Source organism: Amaranthus tricolor, chromosome 1 (assembly GCF_026212465.1).
Source record: "Amaranthus tricolor cultivar Red isolate AtriRed21 chromosome 1, ASM2621246v1, whole genome shotgun sequence".
Taxonomy (NCBI): domain Eukaryota; kingdom Viridiplantae; phylum Streptophyta; class Magnoliopsida; order Caryophyllales; family Amaranthaceae; genus Amaranthus; species Amaranthus tricolor.
The window spans coordinates 36,485,360-36,505,367 of record NC_080047.1 but is presented as its reverse complement, the minus strand read 5'-3'; the positions used below and the strand labels follow the sequence as shown (position 1 = coordinate 36,505,367).

The following is a 20,008-nucleotide window of genomic DNA, read 5'->3' as shown; positions in this document are numbered from 1 at the left end:
ATGCGTTTTTAAGCGTTTTTGTCCATTTCGCGCGTAAAGTAGGTCAAACATGGTTTGTTATGCACGAAACATGGCACACAACACTATTTGGCATATATTATTGTGTTGAAATGGTTATACTTGATAATAATAGTCATATGCTAGAAATTAGAAGTTAAGTTGCGATTTTATGGGTTTTTAAGCATTTTTATCAATTTCGCGCGTAAAGTAGGTCAAACATGGTTTGTTATGCACGAAACTTGGCACAAAACACTATTTGGCATATATTATTGTGTTGAAATGGTTAGAATTGATAATAATAGTCATATGCTAGAAATTAGAAGTTAAGTTGCGATTTTATGCGTTTTTAAGCGTTTTTGTGAATTTCGCGCGTAAAGTAGGTCAAACATGGTTTGTTATGCACGAAACTTGGCATACAACACTATTTGGCATATATTATTGTGTTGAAATGGTTAGAATTGATAATAATAGTCATATGCTAGAAATTAGAAGTTAAGTTGCGATTTTATGCGTTTTTAAGCGTTTTTGTCAATTCCGCGCGTAAAGTAGCTCAAACTTTGTTTGTTTTGCAAGAAACTTGGCACACAACACTATTTGGTATATATTATTTTGTAGAAGTTGTTAGAATTGAAAATCATAGTCATATTCTAGAATTTATGTGTTAAGTTGCGATTTTATGCGTTTTTAACCGTTTTTGACACTAACTTCTATTTTCTCTTAGTGCTTTCAACAACCTCCTTCTTCCGTTGACTGCGGCTACTACGCGCTGAAGTTTATGGACGATATTATAAATTCCGTGAAGGAATTTGGAGTCGAAAATATAGATTCCGTAAGTATTTGTTACGTTCTTAATTAAATATATTATTGGTAAAATCTAAATGTTTCTTTATTAATAGCTTTTATTTTAATATTATAATATAGGTTTTAAACGACATTCCGAGGGAAACACGCGCTTTGAGAAGTGAAGAGATGCGCGAATTAAAAGACAAGATTGCCGTGTATGTTGCTAATATTTGTCCTTGATAAATTGTAATTAGTATATATTGATTATTTTTTATAGTTTATTTAATGTATATATATATATATGTACGTACATATTATATTATATATATATATACGAGCGAGAATTTATTATTACAAAGAGATTAATGTTGATTATCTGTGATTATCATTGGATTAATCACTGTTATTACATTGTAATATTATTGCATTATTATAAGGATTAAACGGAAAAAGAAAAAAAAAGAGACTTATTGCTGCGGTTTTAAGCCTGACCGCAGCAAATAATGCCACACTTATTGCTGCGGTTTTTCCCCATGACCGCAGCATTTAAAGTAGGACATTTGCTGCTATCACTATTGCTGGGGGCCAAAACCGCAGCAAATAATGGCAAAAAAACCGCAGCAAACGAGGTTTTTTCCACTAGTGTTTGGGTACTGTGATGATTTTTTCAATTTTGAAAAATTGGTTGTTTATAAATTGGAGGCTATTTAAGAAATTATTAATGCATTTTTTGGGTAATTTGGAAAATCTGAAGTCAATGATCGCAAAAAAATTCGCACTCACATGATCAGTAACGACTGCAACTACACCGAAGCTGTTGAAGAATTGAGAAGGCTCTCGGAGATACCATAATTGATGTATTTAATTTTTAGTACTCTTGAGAAATTTATGTAATTTCCAAAAATTATTGTTAACGTTGGACTTAATTATGTAATTTAGGACTTAATTAAATTATCGATGTAATTTTGGCGCAAAAAATTTTCAAACTTTTGGTGCCAAAAAAAATCAGCTTTTAAATTGGGCTAAATTGGTGGGAATCATTAATACCTTAATCTTTACAATTAAAAACCCATAATACTACTCTCTCTCCTCCCTTAGGGTCCCATTTTGACTTTTCTTAAAATCCGTGAAAAGTCAAATGGGACACTTCTCCTGAATAGGAGAGAGTATTAATTATATCAGATATATTAAAAAAAGCATTTTAAATTTCTTTTTTAAAAAAAAAAACAAATCACAAAACCGGATACTAGGTACCCGGTTTCACTAAAATCGATATCCGGATCTGACCCGAATACCCGGTTTATAAACCGGGTACCTGGTCCGAAATACCCGATTTTGACAAATAGGGTTAATTATCCGGTTTTTTAAACCGGATACCGGATAATCTGGGCCGGGTTTTGCAAACCGGGTTTTTTTTAACACCCCTAACGGTGGTTATGAAAATGAAAAATTAGTGTAATTTTAGTTGAAAAATCTCTTGGCTACCTTGATGGCCATGCTTGTCCAACTCCAATCAATTTATTTTCTTCATAAAATTCATTCTAATGCATTACCACTGGGAGAAGTGATATTAGATGGTAATGAAAATTTTTTGTAAACGAAAATACTTTTTGATCGAAGTTTCATTATCATGGGAATGATGTAGAACTTTTGATGAAATTTTACACTATAAATTATTTTCATTACCACTATTTGGTACCACTAACCAAACAGACCAAAAAATTAATACAATCAGTAGTTAATCGAATATTATTATTACGAGGTCTCTAGAATTATTATTTATAATAATAAGACAAAATCAAGAAAATGTAGGGGTCATGGTAGTCAAGATGAAAACATTTTAAAAAATTTTCTTTTGACAATAAGTATAATTTATAATTTATGTTGGGGCTGAACGCTCTCACACCTATTACTCTGTCTGCCAATGACTATAGCAATGTAATCTCAGCTATTGATTATTATATTATGAAATCGGAGCTATAAAATTTTTAATAAATTAAAAAAAGTTAAAGATAATATAATATTTAAAAATAGAAATTGATCTCTAAATATAATCTATAGTTTAACTTTAACAGAAACTAATAAATATTGATTAGTAATTGTCAATAATTTTAAATTTTACACAAAAGTGTTGTAAATAAATAAATATTCGTACAATCTTATTATAGTAGTTAGGTTTAAAAAGATACTATAGTAAAATAATCCTTTTAGTATGAGACCGTCTCACTGTAAGTCTGGTTCATGCAAAAGGCTCATTAGTAATAAAAAAAAAAACTAAGAAAATAAAAACTAAATTTCCATTTGTAGAAAAAATGATTTTTTTTTAAATAATTTGGCTGACCTATTAAAGTTGTCTCATAGTAAGATAGCCTTAATAGAGAATTTGTGATAGTTAAATTACCAGTTTTTCCATTTTTTAAATTTTCAATAATTATGTTGAATTCTATATGTTTAATTTTATTTATAGGAGGAAAGCTTCCAATGACATGGTATCCACAAGACTATGTATTCCCATTTGAATTTGGGTTAAGTTACACTAGTTTTACGCACTCTTTGGCACAAGCACCAACAAAAATGATGTTAGCCCTTAAAAACCAAATTCCTAATATAAATTTTTCTACATTGCACACAAACAATGCCATAAGGGTGTTACACACAAATTGTGACTCTACACCTTCCCTAAGCCTCCACATTGATGTAACGAATATGGGTAAGATGGACGGGTCCCAAGCCGTCCTCGTGTACTCGACCCCACCCAATGGGGCCCAGTCGACCGAGAAGCACCTCATTGGGTTCAAGAAAGTCCACATGTCAGCCGGTTCGCAACAACGAGTTACGATGAATTTACACGTTTGCAAGTATCTTAGTAGGGTAGATGAATTTGGGATTAGAAGAATCTCAATGGGTGAACATATACTTCACATTGGGTATGATCTCAAACATCAGATTTCTGTTCAAGTTGATTTAGGAAATTGATTAAGATCTTATATGGTAATTTTAAGGCTAGTAGGAAATTATATACCATAAAGTTTGTCACAAGCTAAGTGTTGATAAACTAATTAAGGTGAAGTACACATAGAATCATTATTCAGAAGTGTACAGAAAATGTGATTTTTAGTTTGGTTTGCTTTGTTTGATAACAATTTGAAAATAACTAATTAGAATGATGCTTTAAATTATTCAAGGAGTAGCTTACAGAATTACAAGTCTGTAATTTATACAGAGAGGTGTTAGCTAAATCATGCAGTTGATCTCTAAACTTATCACATTGTAACAAAATAACTAATTGGAATGATGCTTTAAATTATGACAGCGTAGATATAAACTAATAATAGAACAATCTTTTTTTTGCTTATGTCACGCATGAGTAAATTGTAAACTGATTTCAATTGCAACTTCATCCCCAAACATGTAATTCATCTACTGATTCTAATTGTCTATCTGTAATAAATATGGTTGAATAATCTATATCGTCACATAAGTTTTTAAACCTATTTTACATATATTAATAAGGAAGAATTTAAATAAAAAAATTAATAATCCAAGGAATATAAAAAATAATAAAAAATACAGATAGTAATCGCACAAAATATGTGTCTTAAACTGGGTTTAATTGACCTAGGCCCAGTTGAACGTTTTGTGCGACTTCCAATTGTCTTTTTTTTCATTCAATTTATCACGAAAATTCAAGTACGAGTTGAAATCAATATTTACCGAATCAGTTTGGTGATCAATTTTATCATTCATATTGTTTTCATGTTGAATTTTAGTTAAGAGCGTTTTTTAGAGAGAAACTAGAGAGAAGTATGAAATAAGTTATGACAATATTACAAATTTAATTTATAAAAAATAACAACAAAATGAAAAAGGTAGCGCCAAATAATATAGCCCATAATAATTTCAGAAATCATATAATTATAATATTATTGGTTTATTATAAGAGATAATATGCAATTTAACGTGTCTTTAGAACAAAAGAAATGTTATTATTGGCAAAGTATTTTGAAGCATCCTTAGAATTTACTCCTGTTTGATTCCTCAACACAAAAACTTTATCAGCTTGTCTCAAGAGACAGTCCCATATAATTAGCTTATTTTTTAATTGATTACTTAAAGATTATAAGTGATCGTTTTAAGGGTATGAGTAATCCCTCTAAGACTATAAATAGTGATTATTATAAAAGTATAAGTGATCGCTTTAATGTTATAAGTAATCACTTTAAGACAAAAAATATGTATTGGACCAGCCCAATACAAATTGTCTCAGCACAACACCATCTTGATTAAGAATTAGTGAAACTTTATATACACCTAAAGCTGTTCAAATGTGACCCGACCCGAAAATTCAACCCGAAACCGAAAGTTATCCTACCCGAAAATGCGTATTTTTTTTAGATTTATTGAACCTACACTACCCGAACCGATTGACAACCGAAAATGGGAAACTGAATTCGAACTGCGACCGATTTTTATAACCGACATGTAACCGTTAACCAAAATTACTCGAACCTAATAGTGATCGAATCGAGTCCTATCCGACCCGTATGATGCTCGAAACCGAACTCAACCCGGCTATAACCAACTTAACCCGAACCAATTTTAATCGAACTGTTGTAAACCCGAACCAATTTATAACATAGAAGTATGAACAACTCATATTCAATCATCTAATTAGTTAATTTCATAAAGCGATAGGTATTTCATAAATTAAATTTTAAAAATACATGGTTTTATATATTTAGAGTAAATAATCAATGATTAATGTCTAATAAAATAATTTTAATCAAATTGGATGAAAAATGATAGAACTTTAATTTTAATTTACAGTCAAATAAGTAAAAGTAATAAAGTAATAATTACTTATTGATTTGGATTTTAACTATTTCTCTTAAGTAAAGAGAATATTGTCATGAATTAAAAAATGACTAGCAACTTAATGTGACATTAACTCGATCGATAGTAATTAGTAACTCGTAGCCGAATTCTACTTGAAAAAAATACCCAATCCGATCTGTAGCAGATAAAACCGAACCAATTGTTAACCAATAACAACCCGAGACCGATTGACACTCGACTCGAACTTCAACCGACACCGAACTGATGCAAACCCGATAGCTCGAATAATTAATCTTCAACCGAACTGTGATTAACCGACCCGACCCGAATGTGACCCGCCGTAACACGCATCTGATTAATAACCAATCCGAAATTCAATCAAACCGAATGACACCCGTCCAAAACCGACCAGATCACCCGACTAAACACCTCTATATACACCTAACTAATCATTAAAGAGTGCATAAAAGTAAGTAAAGTGTTGAGTCCATAGAGAAAATGGGATTAATAGATCATTGAGACAAATGATCAGCGGCCGCTTAGTGACATGCGGGGGTGCTCAATTGCATAGAGTTTTCTTATAGGGAAAGATTAAAGGGAGTTAACAAACAAGATTGAATTTGACTGAAATATGGCCAATCAATACAACCAAAGGTCATAATGTAAATTTTTAATCAAAGTAAAACTCAACGCTTTAAAATCATCCACAATCTTATTGACATTATATGTCTTTGCTTTTTGTCTCTCAATGTATATTACAAAACTATCAGCAAGATAATCGTTGCCCATATTGTTACAAAATCTTATCTTCACTATCTTCATAATTGATTATTTTATTGTATGAGTTCTCATTGATTCAAGTTCACTTATTCAAACTAATTATTAAATAAAGATAAGAAAATTTAATCAAAATATAAAAATAAACCTTTATCATTTAATTGGATGGTAAGCTTAATTTTTAATTTTGTCGATTTCTCCCAATTGCTTTCTTTCTTTTTCTTTTTTTTTTTCAAGTGTTATATAATAATTTTGTTCCTAATTTGATACTACGGTATTACTTGTTTATTCTTTTTATCAATTATTTTCTTCTTTTTATTGTGTTGCTTTTATTTGCTTCACTGAAATTATTAAAATATAAAACCCTGGTTGTACACTGAAAAAATTTGGCGAAAATTTCGAGAGGTAAGGGGCCCAAGGTCCCACCTGCCCCCAACTATGTTTCGCCATTGAGCCCCTAACCTGAAGAGCCTTATATAAATAAATTCATATTATGTACTAATGAGATAGAATAGCTGGTTGGAGTTTTATTCAACATATTAAGAGACAATGGGATCAAATCTTATTCAATACTTTTTATTTCTCTCTTTTCTTTTATTTATTTCTAAAGCAATCCTTTTTAACTCCCGAATACCTTCACTTATATTCTCTCGGTTTTCATATATGTTTTTTCCAAATAGAATTTACAAATTTTAGTGTCCCACTTTGACTACGATTTCTCATCGATCTATAAGAAAAACATATTCACGTGGGATCTTGTTAGATTCGTCTCAATATATACTTTTCTACATATGAATTATAATTTTTAGAAACTCACAATTAAAATTATTTGATTTTAAAGTTTATATTGAGATTTGCAAAAAAAGTAAATAGGAAGAACATTTGAAAACAGAGGGAGTATTATTTAATTTTCACTCATTCGTTAAACAACAATAATTACAAACTTAATATATAAATGATCAATATTTACTTCTTAATTTTAAATTTTATAAACTTGTACGCTTTTTATATAATTTTTCATCAATCCATTACTTTTAATTTTAATTTTGGTTTTAAAAATCCCTATTTTTATTATAGAAGGTCATATGTTTAAAAATTTATGAAAAATAAATTGGACCACGAATTACTTTGCTCCGCCTCTGCAAATGATATGCGCTCACAATCTAGATCGTTTTGATTTATCAGTCCAAATGCTATATATGCATAGAGAATACATCACATTTACATGCTATGGATTGGAATCTAACCTACTCTCTCCATTATTTTTTGTTATTACTTTAGTTTTTAAATAAAAAATGTTTAATTTGATCATTACTAGCTCTAAATATATGAATTTATATGTTCATAAAAGTTATATTAATGAAAATACTTCTATGTATTAATTTATATTGTTAATGATACTTTTTGTTCTTGTATTTTATGAGACACAAATAATTAAGAACTAAGTTAAGATAGTCCAATGATTATCCTTAAGCAAAAGTTTAAGTTGAATTAGAGGTGTGTTCTTGCAATCAAGCTAAATCTTGCAGTAAGACCACTCTTTAAAATGATTTTCTGGAAGCATACACAATCAGTGCGTTAATGATGTAAGGTGTCTAACAAGTCCTTCCAAGTGTACAATCCCAATAATGTGAATTATTGCTTATCGCCTTTTTTTACCGTGGGCCTTTTTTATGAATTTAATGAATAAAACCTTGTCTTATTAAATAAATGTTTTTTATCTTCTTCAAATTATCTTTTGAAGATCAATGGAATTTAATGGATCAGTTCTTATTCATGCACAAGTAATAAATTGCAATTCTTATGCTTTGAGTTAAGTTGTACTTTTTTGTAGAGAATTTGTTTCCTTATTTAGGCATAAAATGAAGTATTTATGGTCCATTATTGGGCTTTCATGGAATGTCTCAAATACCCTCAGCAGATGTCTTTAGCAATTTCAAAAATACCACTTTGTTTCGAAAAAGTAACCCTTTGGTATTAGCATTTGAGTGACCTATGTACTATAGATGTAATGCACCATCCTTTTTTCTCTCTTTGATTCCCTTTCTATTAAAATATAGTTTCTTTTCTAAATCAGGTTACACTTTGTTAGTTCTAAAAGATTTATTAACAATTATTTTTAGCCATGATTTAGGGTTTCTGATCCTAACACATACACTTTATTACATAACTATTAATTATTTCTAAGATGATTAATGATCTAAAGTTGCATTAATTTGACTAAGTCAAAGTAAAAAAAAAAAAACAAAGAGAGTATTTTCTTAATCAACCATTCAAATTATCTTCACAAAATATACTAATAATTTGAGATTTTTGTAGGTTTAAATAAACTAAAAAGATTTTTGACAAATTTTTATAATAACCCTTGCAAACGTCCACGTTGCTATCACTAAATATTTGAGTTAGTTTTATTTTAGATATTCAAATATTTTGTGAACTCTTAGTTTCAAAGTTTTAAACATGCAACTCCAACTTCGCTGGATTGCCACGAGTCAAACTTAAGAGATTTTCACTTCTCATAGAAATTTCACGTGGTAATCAAAACTTTTAAAAAAATTCACGCAGTAATTCTTAGGTTTACCAACGTGTTCCATTTTGACCTTTTTACACATAAAACTTTAGCAAATGTTAATTTTAAAGATTTAATACCGATGTATGCCTATTTATGTGACTCAACACTTCAAATGCTATCAGTTTCAACCTTTTCCCCTAAAATATAAACCTTAACTTTAGCATCTTTCATCCAAATCATGTTTATTGTCCCAAATTCAAAAATAAAACAATTTTGTAAACCCTAGGGATACCACATGAATTTTTTAAAAGTTTTGGTTACTATGTGGAAAATCCAAAATCTTAGGATTATCACATGGATTTTCCAATAATTTTTATTTAGATAATGTTAATATCTATTACTCCCTCTGTTCTTTATTGTTTGTCTACTTTAATTTTTGCATATATTGGTAAATTTTAAAAAAATTGAAATTTATATTGAGTAACTTTAATTAAAATTATATAAAACTTGCACTTAAGGTTATAATTGGTAGATTATAAGTGATTACATTAAATTATAAGTTATCAATTTAAGATTAAAAGTGTACATCAGGTCAATCTAATAAAAATAATCTCATTATGAGAATTATTTTGATTTGAAATTTGGTAATCACTAATGTAATTACTCCGTTACACACTACATTATCACATGAACAAAAAGTGAAACGACATAAAATAACAAACGGAAATAACTTTAAAAAATGGAAAAATTATATATTAAATACTAGACTGGATTTCCATTAATTTTAGATCATAAACGAATTATTCTAAGACTAATTATAAATCTAGAATAAGAAACATATTTTTCTTACTAAACAATATTATCTCCTAATAAAACAAAAATATAAAAGTACAAAGTCCACAATATAATTTATTGCATTGCTAATTTATTTATTTTGGGTTGTTGTATTTGTTGTTTTTATCTTTTAAAGTTAAATATATTTGTTATGCAAACACAACGTTCTCATTGGCGTTGATCTTTTTTTTTTTGATTGTTGTTAAATTGGTTTATCCTACATCGGTGAATTTAAGATGGTGTGCACACTTTATTACTTATTAGACCCTTCCTCCCATTGTCGTATGAATTTGGAATAGTATTTCCCTGACGATAAAGTATCTGCATCTCATATTTTCCTTATCATATGATTGCATTCATGATAAGTTAAGTCTAACATAACAATTTTAACAATTGGCGGTTTAAAACTATAACTTGAAATTGACTAATAATGCTAAATTTCCAAATGACAATATTAATTTCCCAATGGCATTAATGAAGGCAATGAAGGCCTAAGTCGACAAGCTCTATTCGATAAAAAGAGAAAATGCATAAGCGACTCACACACAGCATGCCAACCTGTATACAACAAAATCTTGTCAGGTAAATTTGATTTTTTATTTAAATTTTTAATTTTTACTGTATTTTTATGCTTTGTATTTCTTTACTAGCCCTAAATAAATAAAATTATGCGTTTCTAAAAATTACTTATTTTTTTTTAAATGTATATCAATACAAATTAATCTATGATATTTTTATCACATAATTAATAATAAATTTATAAGATATTAACGGTTAAATTTCAAATTGTTTGACCAAAAAAGTAAAATAATTACAATGACAAAAAAAGAAAGTATTATTAATTGGCATTTGGCTACTTTTTTTAGTTTGATATCAACTGTACTATTTTATACTTTTTTTATTAATGGTTATGGCTCCACACAATTAAACTATTTTTATTCAAATAATTTTTTTAAAAATTGTGGTATTAATATTTTTCTACTAAATTTATATCAATAATTAATGCTTATAATTTCTACTTTTCTAATTAACTTTATTATTAAATATTTAATATTTCTTAATTTTTATGAATATTGCGTATGAGAATATGTATAGAGACGGAAAGAGTATATTATAAGGAAAAATATTGTTAATGGTAATTAAGTACTTCTAAAAAAGATGTTTATATCATTTGTGTTAATTTGTTGTAATGCTCTAAAAATTGCAGAATTCCAGAATACAAAACCAATTGATGAATTCAATTGCATTGGAGTACAATGTCTTCCACAACCAACATTACCAGCAGCAGGTAAACTTTAATTATTAAAAAATGGTTGGTATTACGAAACAAGAATGTGATTAGCTGATAAATCAAGTCATCTACTTTGTGATCACCAAAGAACTCTTAATCCTACGTAACATTAAAGTCTTAATATTTTATTATTATTATTATTTTTATTATTTTCTCCATTTAACTCAATCAACTCTCAATATAATTAAATTTTAATTTAATGAAAGCAAAAAGGGGCGCATTGATCGGAGTAATTTAAAAAAAAAACATATGCATAAAACCTATTTAATTATATTTTAACTTATAGGTTAAGAATAAAATAAAAGTTAAGAGTGAATTGCGCATAGTATCAAAAAATAAATAGGACAAAAATACTAAAACAGAAGGAGTATAAAATCAAAAGATGTCAAATTTCAATCAACTCAACCAACACATGTTAGTATGGGTATATGATTTAATATAAAAAATAAATGCTTTCAATAGACAATTGTGAAGCCGTGACAATTCAGCCCCTAATCACCTCACGTGCCCACATGTGTGGACATACCTATAGGGCATCCGTGTGATCGGTGCACTTGTATACACACTTGTTTATGTTATCCTTTCCCTAAACCATATAGTAGTTGGAGAATTAACCACCAAGTATTGTATGGAAAGTTCATAACGCGCTATTTTAGTGGTGTAGAATATTCTTATATGTAAAGTATTTCCAACAAAATTGTTAGGACTTGCATCCGCATGTGACATAATGTCATGGTACAAATGAACCTCTCCAAAGAAAAGACAAGTAAAGTATGAGTTAAACATCTGATTAGTTAATGGGATTTGTGTTGATTTGTTGTAATGCCCTAAAACTTGCAGAGCCGATGCCAGAAGAAATAATAAATAATGTGCAAAATGTAACGGAATTTATAATAAATGGTGATCATATGAATATTACGAATGAAGTTCCCGAAAGAACATTAATGGTAGATTCCAAAGAGCTGAAGCGTGCGGCAGAAGGGAAGTGCTTAACCAAAGGAAATGTATGTAGAATTCCATTCAAAGCAATTAATAATTCATCATACCTTATTGAAGATTGTTGCGAAGGCCAATTTTGCGACCAGATTCTAAAAAACAATGTTGAATTTTGTCAATGTTGTCTCCAAAATGACCGCAATAATTGTTGGTTGCCTAATGCTTAATTATTATCAGAATGAAGACATGCCAAATCTTAATTTATTCACTTAATTATTATAATTAAGTATATTATAATGCTTAATTAAATTGTATTTGTATTCAATTTCCAATTGTTAGTTACATGTATGTAGACCGGGCTGAATTTCTTTTGTATGATTGCCATTTGATGGCAAGGGTATGTTCCTAATTATTAAAAATTTGTTTTTATTTATTTAATTTCATAAAGTTTATTTGGATTATTAAAAATTAATTTTATTTGCTAATATCTTTATATACTTGTTGGTTAATTAGTTAATTAGTACTTATGTTGTCATCATCATCATCATACTAGGTGTATCTCACTTATAGAAAACTATGGTTAGGGTCTGAAGAGAGAAGAAAGACAGTAGCTCATACCCATAGAGGAGAGTGTGGTCAAAGAGTCCCTTGGCTCGAGAAGGGTCTTCAAAGAGAGAGAAACTACAATTACCTAGAAGCCTACAACTTATAACCAATTAGTCAAGATATAAAAGGGCTTTTTATTACAAACAATAACAAAGAGTATATAAAAAGAAGGCTTAACAATCAATGATAAAGATGGAGTAGGGTTTACTCATTCATGATGACTATTCGATGGCTATACACTAGTTCTTAAGGGTCATAAACAATAGCGAATCGTACTAAGGGGAGCAATCCGATCCTTGATCGGGCTTGGGATTACCTTTAAGCTCTTCACCATCCTTACTCTCGTGAGTGAAGATGAAGGGCTTGGGCTATAAATTGTCCGCTATTTTCTCATCCTTCCCTAATCTCGTAGTTGGGGGATAAAGCACTTAGACAGAAGGGTGGATGCTAGATTCAATCCTCATTGATCCCTTACACCCAATTCCATCCATTAATAAAAGATCAATTTACTAAAAATCCAATCCTCATTGTTACTTTTGAAACAATCATAACAATCATTAGCCAATGGGTAGAACAACCCCCCATATAAGCCTTTAATCCACCCAAAATCAACTAAAGTTTCATCATCATCAATTCATAACAAGTGTGTAGTTAACCCCAACCCTATAAAACTACTCACAACTCATTCTTTACTTAAAAACAACATAATGGATAATGAAATAAGATATTGAATGATCAACAAACACAAGAACAAAAACAATACAGATATTGAGCAATAATGGTGAAAACCACAAACAAGCATAAAAATAAGAACGAACTATCAATAATAACTAAGGAGAAGTATTAGAAAATACCTGCATATGATGCAAATGATTGGAGAACAAAAATATAAAAACTCACAAAAAATCAACTCTCAACCTCCATGATCATGGCTTGAAAGTTTGATATAATTACCAACAATTGCTAATAAATAAATGTAATTAACTAAATTAATCTATAAAATAAAGTTTTATTGAAAAATTCAATTTAATGCAAGAAAAATTAAGAAAAAAAGCTAGGGTTTATAAGTGTAAAAAGGAAGAGAATGGAAAGAAGAAGCTAAATAAGAAAACTGCTACTACCTTCTTATCGCCACCTAATGCTTGAACATTTTAATTTATTGAAATTGGGCCAGGAAGGTACATGTTATATAAAATTCGCGGGAAGGTGTATCACAAATGCAAGGTGTATCCGCTTGGGTCGATCGATCGATCGATCTCCAATGTAAATTTCACGAACATTTCGGAACACCACCCTCATAAGATCGATTGGTCGGTCTATATGGATCGATCGGACGATTTCCTTCTCTTTTGGCATGTCATTTTGAAAAAGCTCTATCTCCTATGTTATAACTCCAAATTTGACGTATGACCAGTCGATTCGAAGCTAACAACTCAACTGTTATCTTCCAAAATCTAAGTGAGTTGACCTCTATCGGCACTTATGTTGACTTTACATAAATGATGCATCTTGCTTTGCTCGGTTTGGATTTTTCTCTACCTCTTAGCCTCATTTTTCCCTCAGCTTTGATCCCTGTCACCTCCAAACTAGCATGCTTTAAAACTCCAAAATAGATGATCATTCTGCAAAGACGAGCAACAAACATGGCACCGTACAAAAGAGCGTAACACCAACCAAACGCAATATAAATGCACGGAAACCAAGGAATAGTGAATAAATATCATGCCCAATTAGAAGGTAAAAATGAGGTTTATCATGATTCTAGGCTATTCCAGATTCATTTGAGGATGTATATTGCATGGGAAAGTGGAAGAAAGACAATTAAGAATAAAACTTTTCACATTCCCTTTCACACGCGCTTGTAAAATGTAAAGCATCAGTTTTATTATTCAAAATAAACATAAAATACATTGGGCTGGACTCTTAAAAGTCGTCTTTCCTAAAGACGATCTTTCAAGAGAGTGCTTGCTTTCCCTATTGTAAACTAATGTCTCTCTTTTAACTCCCATCATAAATGATTGTGTTTTTACTAATTTAAATTTGTCAACAGTTGATATTATGTGTCGTTTTTAAAATATGAAGACTCGGTGTATACAATTACATTTATCAAAAGCTTGTTAAAAGTAAATTTTTAAATTTAAAACTTTAACATCACTTGTTTTTTGTTTCTGGATCCATCACTAATATTTGGCAATATTTTTATTTTGGGTTTAATTCTACCATTACTTTAATTTTTATCCACAAATTTTCCTTTACTTTTGATTGTATCCTTACAATTTAATAGTCCAAACAATTTTTAATATATGTGCTACTATTATGTGTTATAAATTCATTAGGATTGAACGAGCATAAGCCTAATGGAAATTTATTTTTATTATTTTGCATAAATATTTCTATCTATTGAATATTTTATTACAACACATTAATTTAACTACATATATTCAAAATTTATCACTAAAAATTTAATCATTAACCCATTTCAAGCCCCTATTGGATTTGTAATTTTTAAACTCATTCTTGCAAAAATATTTTTTTACTAATGCTTTAATGTGATGCGGAATTTAAATGGAGTAAAAGTAAAACCTTCTCTAAATCTTAATATTGAAATCTGAATAATAAATTATTTATGTAATTTGGATCTAATGTTCTAATTTCTAAATAAAGAGCATAAATATTGTACCTTACAAATTTGCAAACCCAAGTGTGGAAGAACAGTGGTAATATATTAGTACGTAATGTCATTCTCACTTCTCGTCCCTCATAGAGTGTTTTTATTATTCTTCGCCACTCTTTTTATTTTATCGACACTCCTCATAATGAAATTATGAGTTTGCCCCTACACTTTTAAAAATTACAAAAATACCACTGTACTTAAAACATGTTTAACAATTGTAAATCGCAATTAATAACACTATTATCACCTAATAACAATATTATCGGAACTCTATATATATTGATTTTTCAGAGACGTTCTTGTAGTATATATACGAATTCAAACACGGTACTATCTCTCTAAAACTATCTAAAAACACTACGTTAAGTTAAATAAGTTAGAACTCTACATCGAACGACAATGGCATACCAAAACGAGCATGATAACGATTCGGTAAGTAATTAATCGATTCGAAATTAAAAAAAAAGTCATTTGAACCAGTAGCACTTTCTGTGCGACTGGTTTAAATAATTCATTTTTTATTTATTCATTTTTTATTTTTTTGAATTTCGAACTAGTGTTGAATAATTTTTAATTTATTATATTATGATAATGTTATTATAATAATAAGTGTAATAGTGTTGAATATTAAAAATTCGAAAATAAAATAATAATAATAATAATAATAATAATAATAATAATAATAATAATAATAATAATAATAATAATAGTCGCACTTTTTTTGCGACTGGTATTATTATTTTTATTTTTTTTTTGAACTTCGAATTATTATTTTGTTTAGTTAAATTATTTTTTAAGTTATTGTTATTTCATAAATGTTGTAATATATTGTTTTATTTTAATGTATTAAATTATATGTTAATGTTATTATCAAAATTAAATTTAAATTGGAGGGATTAATTTATTTAAATTTTTAACTATTTTTTTGAAAATTTATTTCTTCTTATTTGTTATAAGTATTTTAGAAGTTATTATTATTTATTAAATATTAAAGTAAATGATTTTATTTACTCATACACTTTAATATATTATTATATTACGATAAAATTATTATAATAACACCCTTATTATTTGTAGGACTTTGAAAACTTAGGTGGTAATGTAGATTATTCTGATAGATTTGTTACCGATAGAGAATTTGATTCTGTAGATGATTTACATGCTTGGGCTGATGAGAAAGCACTAACAATTGGTTTTCAATTTACATGTGCTTCATATAAACAAAAGGAAGGACGATCTAGAGTGAGTTTGTACTCAAGATGTCACCGCTACGATAATATAAGGGATGATTTGCATAACTTAGACAATGCTGCCCGACTTGGTTCCAAAAGTAGGGCTTGTGGTTGTAAATTTATGATTATAGGAAGTAGTCGTAAACCAGGGGAAAGACTTTAGACGGTTAGAGTGTTTCCTGGTGAAAAAGGAAGACATAACCACCCGTTCTTCAAGTACAGAGATGGTTAAATAAGAGTAAATAGGATGAGTGTCGATATTAGGCAGCACACACGAGATCTGAGTGCAACTGGCATCCAACCAGCGTTTATAATGACTTCAATTAGAAGGAATTTTCCTGGTTTTTTAGCTAGTATGAATCAAATTTACAATGTAAGACAATCAATAAGGAGAGAAGAGATGGATGGTAGGACTCCTCTTCAACACTGTCTATATATGGCCACGAAGCATAATTATGTAGTCTGGACAGACTTGGATAGTGAGGGGCAGTTGAGTAGATTATTGATGGCGAATCCAACATCTAGCCAGATGATACGTTCGTGGCCCCATGTTGTGTTGATAGATACAACGTACAAAACGAATAAGAAAAAGTGGCCCCTATACGAAATCATTGGAATGACGCCAACGAATCATAACTTCTTGGTTGCGTTTTGTTTGATGCGAGATGAGGCGGCTGTGTCATATTCTTGGGTGTTGGAGAGGTTGAGGGATATTTATTGCAGAGTCCAGATGCCCGACCTAATCATAACAGATCGGGATGAGGGTTTGTCTGTAGCTATTAGTGTTGTCTTTCCAGGTGAACAGGTTTTTATTATTAATTATTGTCGACCTATGTATATATGTCTCAATTAATTTTAAATTTATGTTTAATGTAGATGTACGACATTTATTATGCGTATGGCATATAGGCAATGATGTGGAGAACATGATCAATAAATTGTGCGGCGGGAAGAAAAATCAACAGGGGCAGATATTCAGGCAAACAAAATGGAACCCCTTAGTTAACAGTGTGACGATCCCTGAATTTGAAAACAGATGGGAAGGGATTGTGTCTTCTTGGTCAATTAGAAACAGGAGGCTCGTGCGATACTTAGCTGGAACATGGATTCCTCACAAAGAGAAATTTGTGCGTGCGTGGATGAATGATTGTTTGCACTTGGGTAACCAGACTACCAGTAGAGTGAAAGCCAACACTCTTCCTTCAAGTACTACTTGGGTAGCGGTAATAGCTCATTTGATACGCTATTTAAAATGGCACACGCACAAATAACGAATCAGCAGTCAAGGATAAGACAAGCTTTGGAGGAATCTAAGAATTTCATTTCAAGGACGTCACGACTTAATTTTCTCAGACCATCGTATCGTCATGCTTCCATTTTGCCTTGGAACAATTGATAATGGAGCACAACCGTATGTTAAACTTGGGTAGTTGTCGTTTTGAAAAATGCGGTTGTGTCATTCGAAAAACCCATGGATTACCATGCGCGTGTTACTATTACTTGTCAATCAGGTCTCATGGTGCTTTGTACTTGGACGATATACATCCGTTTTGGAAAAATTTAAAGTACTTAGAGCCAGAAGAAGACGCCAACGAAGAAGTAAGGCACGCAAACGTCGATGATAAAGAGTACTTTCAATCGTTGGTGGATGAAGTTTTAAAAATCGACCCCTTTGTTGTACGGCGCGTGTCTCAAGTACTTAAACATGAACTACACCCTGATGGAGCAGATATACCTGAGCCACAAGCACGTCCACTGAGGAAGAGAAGACCAATGACAAGCAGAACCCTGAGGAGAAACAAAAGTGCATTTGAGTACAGCAGATCGTCCTCCAGGGGCCGCCGGATCCAGGTCTTCATCACGCGGGAGATCTAGTGGTAGATCTAGCAGCCGATCGCACCAATCGTCAGTTGGAATTAACTTCAGTTTCAACTTATCTGGTACCCTTATTTGTTTTCGTATAATCTTATATGTTTTAGATGAAATGAATTTTATTAATATACTGTTATTATTTCAGATGGTTCAGCAGGACGTGATTTTTCACTTTTTCCGTGACCAAATAACATTCTGTTTATTCTTCCGCCATATCTGTTTGACTGGATTGATGTGATAGGTGATGGTAATTGTGGATTTAGAGCCATTAATGCCACATAGTTAGGGGGAGAGGAAGCATGGCCTATTTTACGACGTGGAATGAGTTTGGAAATGGAAACGCATAGAGAGCAATATGCACGCGTGTATCTATCAGATGATTTGGTGGAGGAAGCTATATACAGAATTGGTGCCCACAACAAAGGACCTGCTTGTACAGTCACTGGATGGAAATGACAACATTATATTCCGCCGCAACGTTTCTGAACATAACAATTGCGTATTATGGCTCTGCTGATGGTAATTCAATATACAACTGTTTAGTGCTTCCGTTAAGGAGAACAGGGGGAATGCATGGCGTAAACAAACTTATACATATTCTTTGGGTTAATAGGAATCATTATGTTCAGCTTTTAATGAACGATGATTCATCTCCACTGCCGCCAGTCCAGCAAAATTGGAGAGTAGCAGCTAACAATTCATGTAAAGATTTAGAGATATAGTATCGCAACAGGATATTACTTTGGAATAGAATGTGCAGCATACAACGACAACAAAATAACACCGTCAAAGACGCGGTCAATTTAGATACTCCTTAGTGTTATTTGTACTGATTATACTTGTTGTTATCATTTTATTAATTGTATTCATTGTAGTTATTATATCTATATTATTCATTCCATTAGTAAGTTAGTCAATAAATGTGTAAATGAATCATACGCAACACATAATAATAACAATTTTTCATCAATAAAGTTTAAAAAAAATTGTTCATCAATACAAATTCCACAAATGTCTATTAAGGTTGTGCCCTCTAAATGCTTGGCACTCCTCAAACGACTCTCTCAGTTCATCTAGATCAGCAGCATGTCTTTCCCGAGGCGTCATTTGCACAATAGATGGCATCCTAAGCAATGACGTGAGTCTATTTGGAAATTTAGCCGCAAACTGTAAAAACTAAACAATTACATTGTCAAAAATTTAGACAGTTAATTTCGGTAATGACACATAAAAATGTAATAGATAAACATAAACGCTAACATATTCGACTTTGTTGTCTGCAACATTGAACGCAGCAGTAGGTTCTTCACATGGGATGAGAAACGAGTGGGAAGACACTCTAAACCAATCAATGTACTCAGGGGCAGCCTCTGATGGAACCGATGCCCGACGCAGTGCCTGCTCAACTACGTGGGCACAATAGGGGAACCTACTCCACATCTCCGTGTACATAGACGGAGAAGCGAATGTCACTGAGTAGGACACCTATGCCGGTCGCACAGTTTGGGTAGGTCTCAGCGGAGGGGGGGGGGAATGGACTGTGCAAACCCGAGCTGTCTGACTGTGCTCTCAGGCAAATAGACCTCCATGATATCAAAACAGGTGATACAATCGATATAGGAGGTGTGTGGGTGGTTGTTCAATAAAGCCCTAGC

General features: G+C 30.9%; 1 pseudogene; it reads left to right on the top strand.

Moving 5' to 3' along the window:
* Positions 1-3,759, top strand: part of LOC130810141 (putative beta-D-xylosidase) — a 42,814-nt pseudogene extending 39,055 nt beyond the window's left edge.
* Positions 3,760-20,008: the final 16,249 nt, after the last annotated feature.